The 5416-nt window shown below is 40.9% G+C and overlaps 1 long non-coding RNA gene across 1 annotated transcript; it reads right to left on the reverse strand.

The window, feature by feature from the left end:
- Positions 1 to 1197: 1197 nt before the first annotated feature.
- On the reverse strand, positions 1198 to 5016 carry LOC134737735 (uncharacterized). The gene is made up of 2 exons (XR_010122926.1): positions 4809 to 5016; positions 1198 to 2874 (listed from the first exon to the last, which is right to left on the reverse strand). It is a non-coding gene; the product is annotated as an uncharacterized LOC134737735 (long non-coding RNA).
- Between the last annotated feature and the right edge of the window lie 400 nt (positions 5017 to 5416).

Genomic DNA, 5416 nt, shown 5'->3' on the forward strand with positions numbered 1-5416 from the left:
GGAAGAGAAAACAGACTTACTATTCAATAAGTGGAAGTGGATCATCATAAAGGTCTTCATCCTTGTTGCCTTCATGTTGAGTAGGCTGAGGAGGAAAAGGAAGAAGAAGAGCTGGTCTTGCTGTCTTAGAGGTGGCAGAGGCAGAAGAAGAGGTGGAGGAGGTAGAAGAAAAGGCAGGAAGGCAGACAAACTCAGCATAACTTTTATGGAAAAAAAAATGTATAATCTCTCTCTCTCATATATAAATATGTATGTATGTATATATATATATATATATATATATATATGCACACACATACACGAAGGCCTGAGAACTCTGAGAGTAAGTCCTAGTCCAAGTTCTGAAAGCCTAAGAACCAGGAGTGCAATGTCCAAGGGCAAGAGAAGATGCAAGTCCCAGCTCAAAGAGAAAGCAAATTCTTCCTTCCTCTGCCTTTTTGTTCTATTGTGGCCATCAACAGACTGGATGATGCCCAGCTGCATTGGTGAAGGTGACCTTTTCTATTCGGTTTACTGATTCAAATACTCATCTCTTCCAGAAACATTCTTATTCTGTTTCGGGTAAAACAGTGAGAAATAATATGTTTTACCAATTATGTGGGCCTCCCTTAGCCCAGTCAAGTTGACACACAAAATTAAACATCACAATTTCTTTGCCCTTTGGCTTCTAGTTGGGTTCAGCCAGTGGGGACCCTGGTAGCAGATAAAAGGAAAGGAAAAGTGTGAGGTGGGATACTGAGTGTGTCCTCAGCTTCTTCCACAACCTATATCTGTTTCTCAGACGTCACAATGCCTTTCTAGTAATGTCCTTCAACTACCCATTGGAACATGCCGTGTGTTTCCTGCAAGGCCCTGAGTGATATATTGTGGGAGCATTAAATCCTGCGGGGATTCCAGAAAGACTTCACAGAGGAAATAGCACTTGAGTTGGGTCTTTATGGAGGAATAGGAGTTCCTGAGGGCACAGGGGAGAAGCTACCGGGGCTTGAGCAGAGGGCAAGTAGATGAAAGGAAGGAAAAAACTAAGATGATTTTGGGTGTGGATTGGAAGAGCTGTTTGAACTTACTATAAAGAATATACGCAATAGGGTATTTTGGTGAATTTTTAAGCAGAAGGTTACTCACAATAGTAAAAAGTGGTGTTTCTCAAATATAATTATTATGTTAACCCTTTCAATGAAAATATTTTTGCAGACATTTTCAGGATTGACTTAAATTCTTTTTATTGTAATGTGTATCCTGTATGTGTCAGTTTTAACTAGTTATATATAAATTCATTTTCCTTATAATTTTTACACAACTGAAGGACCAAAATTAACTTACATAAAAGATAAAAACAAAACCACATAAACTCTAAAATCCAAATTAATGTTAATGCAAAGGATGATGTTTTGCTGAAATAAATGTGTGAAAAAATGATTGAGTTCATTATTCATAAAGGAGTTTAACATGCCTGTAATACCTTGTGTTTTAGGATGATTCACTTCTTCCATGTCTTTTCACGGCTGTAACTTTTATGTGTCTTCCATCTGTACAATGTGCTGTGATGTCATTTGACCTTCATTTAATTTATTGTCTCCCTCAAAAGTTAGCTGCTTAAACAACGAGTATATTATGCTTATGGATTCTGTGAGTCAGGAATTCAGACTGAGTGTAGTGGGAAAGGCTTGTCTTTTCTCCATGATATCTGGGGCTCAGCTGGGAAGACAGGTGCTTTGATCCTGACTGTCACTGGGGACCTCAGATGCCACTGTTGCAGAAGCCTCTACACTTGCCTTTCCATGCAGCATCAGCTTCCTCAGCATCGTACCCTCAGGGTAGCCAGACTTGGCTCCCAAATGTCCCAGCTCATGAAGTAGAATTCGCCTCATGTCTTCCATCCTCGCTTCAGAAGTCACAGGATGTCACTTCTGCTGTATTCTACTGGTTACAGCGAGCCACAACTCTACCCAGATTTAGAGTGAGGGGGCACGGACTCCACCTCTCAGTTTCTTGATGAGAAAATGGTCAAAAGCTTTTTTGCTACTTTTTAAAGCTATCGTAGTCCATGATAATTTATCTTGTTAGACACAAATACAGATTTAGGACACTAAAAAGCACCTTCTTTTTTTTTTTTTTTTTTTTTTTTTTTTGTAATGTAGTGACCATGTGAATGACCCAGATGCTTATACTTATTAAAAGTATCATAGTTAGGATTTTTTCCTTAAACTTTAAAAATGGTAATTAAGACCGAAAGCTGAGGACAAATGTGATAGTAAGTATTTCCCACATTAAAGGGCTCATCATTAGGCATTAAGTACACCATTTAGGACATAAGAAGGAGCAAAATGACAGCTTTCTCCTTTCTCATGGAAGAGAGAGAACAATGAGGTCTGCGTGGAGAAACATATAGTGCTTGCCACTCTGCAAACCACACTGCATGGTCACATGACCAAGGTGGCACTCTGCCATCTGGACATCTATCTCCTTCACCAGCCAGTTGCAAACCACTCATTCTGGCCAAGGGCCAATATTGAACAGCACTTGCAAATCACTTCAAATCCCCTCAGTCTACCTCTTCAGCCACTGTTGTGGTGAACAGTTCCACACAGACTTAGCAGCTTCCCTCAGTTACCACCAGACAGCAGCTTTCCTTGAGACAGCTTTCCTCCCATATGCCTCTTGCTTCCTGCCCCACACTTCTCAGGTTCCATGGCTTTGGGTTCCAGTGAGGACCAGCTTGGCACTCATGCATGCACAGCCTGGAGGTGTGGGGAGATGAATGCCTACAAAGCCATCTCTGATGCAGGAGGTGAAAACTGATGAATCAGTGCTTCCCCTTTTCATTATGTGGCAGCATTCTGAGACACATTTCAGAAGAATCCCGAGAAGGTCCTGTGGATTGAAAATCAGTCACCCATAATGGCAGCCAGTTTGTAAACACATCCTTTGATTGATTCTCCCTTTTTCTTGTTTCACTCTCCCAGGTCCTAACCCCTGCACTCTGGACTCATTTCCCAGACAAACTACCCACATGCAAGCCTTTATTTCAGGGTCTTCTTTCTGAGATCCAGACTACGCTAAAGTCCATGGAGCTGCTGGTGGGAATTCATATTATAGGTGCCCAAGGAACATTGTTCCAACTCAAGGCCAGCAATCAGGGGAAAGAGAGGGTGCCAGGAAAGCTAGGCTGGGACTCCTGTGACCTTAAGGCCCCAGTCTCTGTGTTCACCTGTATTGCATATCTGTCTGTTTCTGGCTGATGTGCTCATTAGTGGCATGGAAACTAGACAAGGTGGCTACCCTGTAAGGCACAAATGTGTTCTGTAAACTAGAACTTCAATATGATTTAAAATACGTAATGTGTGTGGTAATTCCCTTCCAAGGTGGACTCTAATGGTTCTTGTCTCCTCAAAGTCATGCCCTACAGTCCCCTTCCACAGTGGACAAGGCTTACTGGGTAATCAGTAGGATATTGCAGAAACAATATTGAGTGGTCTATTCAAGACTAGGTCATGAAGGATACTGTAGCCTCCACCTTGCTCTCTTGAATCCCTTGCTCTGGAAAAACCAACTGCTAAGTCATGAGAGCATTCAAGAAGCCCTGTGGAGATGTCCATGTGGCAAAAAACCAAGGCCTCCTGCCCACAGCCAGCAACAACCCACCAGCTGTGTTAGTTTCCTATTGCTACTATAATGAATTACCACAAACTCAGTGGCTTAAAACAACACAAATTTATTATCTTACAGTTTTGGGGATCAGAAGTCTAAAATCAGTCTCACCAGGCTAGTCAAGGGGTTGGCAGGGCTTCTGGAGACTCTGAAGGGAGAATGTGTTTTCTTGCCTTTTTCAGTTTTTTGAGGCCACCTTCATCTCTTCCCTTGTATCACTCCAACCTTTTGCTTCTGCCTTCACATCTTCTACTACTCACCCTACTCCTCTTGCTTCCCTCTTAAAAGGATCCCCATGATTACATTGGGCCCACATGGATAGTCCAGGATAATCTTCCACCTCAATATCTTAATATAATCACACCCCAAGATCTTAATATAATCACACCTGCAAAAACCCTTTTAACATATTAACAAATTTTGGGGATTAGGACAGGGATGTCTTTAGTGTGGCTGTTATTCAGTCTACCACACTAACTGTGAGAGTGAACTACCTTGAAGGCAGACCTACCATCACCATCCAAGCCGTCAGATGATTTGCAACCTCTGCTGACAACTGGACTGCAAAAATGCCCAGCTAAGCCATTCCTAAAGTCCTGATCCACAGAAACTTTGTGAGATGATACAAAGTTTGTATTATTTTGTTGTTTGTTATAATAGTTTGTTTAATTATTTTGTTTTTTATGATTGTCGTAAGCCATTCAATTGAGGGATGACTTGTTACCCAGCAATAGATAATACAAAATGGAAAAGTTTATTAATATTTAAAAGTCTATTTACATTTTCATAGGAAATTTTAATACTAGATTTATTAAGGAGGAAATGACTTTTAGATTCTTTAGATTCTCAGACTCTATATTATAATTTTAGCTGTTGGAAATATTTGATTAGTTGTAAATAAATGAATTTACATTTTTACCTACTTAAAAGAATAAAGTTTTTATTGATGCCAAATTCTGAAAAATATAAAAAGAGATTTAAAAATCTTATTCTGGGCCTGGCATAGTGGTTTACACCTGCAATCCCAGTGCTTTGGGACGCCAAAGAGGGAGACTCCCTTAAGGCCAGGGGTTCAAGACCATTCTAGGAAACATAGTGAGACCCCATCCCCACAAAAAAATTTTTGTTTAAAGTTAGCTAGGCATGGTGGTACATACCTGTAGTCCCAAGTATTCACAAGGCTGAGGTGGGAGGATTGCTTGAGCTGGGGAGTTCAAGGCTGCAGTGAGCTGTGAGTGCACTGTTGCTCTCTAGCCTGGGCAACTGAGTGAGACTCTGTCTTAGAAAAAAAATAAGAATCTTATTCTGGGCTGATGAAGGGCAGTGAGGGAGAACAGGGAGTGACTGCTAATGACTATGGGTTTTCTTTTGGGGATGGTGAAAATGTCCTAAAATTAGATTGTGGTTAGGGCTACATAACTCTGTGATATCAAACTCATATTAAAAACTACTAAATTGCACAATGGACAAATTATATGACATATGAATTATATCTCAACAAAGCTGTTAAAAATCTTATGCAGGCATAACTAATCTGAAGTTAGAAGTCAGGATAATGGTTTCCCTGTTGAGGGGAGAAGTGACTAAGGAAGCACCAAGTGGGCTCTGATGAGAGTTTTATTTTATTTTATTTATTTTATTTTTGAGAGAGTCTCGCTCTGTCACACAGGCTGGAGGCTGGAGTGCAGTGGCACGATCTCAGCTCCCTGGAACCTCCGCCTCCCAGGTTCAAGCGATTCTTGTGCCTCAGCCTCCCAAGTAGCTG

This window comes from Pongo pygmaeus, chromosome 11 (assembly GCF_028885625.2).
Source record: "Pongo pygmaeus isolate AG05252 chromosome 11, NHGRI_mPonPyg2-v2.0_pri, whole genome shotgun sequence".
NCBI classification, from domain to species: domain Eukaryota; kingdom Metazoa; phylum Chordata; class Mammalia; order Primates; family Hominidae; genus Pongo; species Pongo pygmaeus.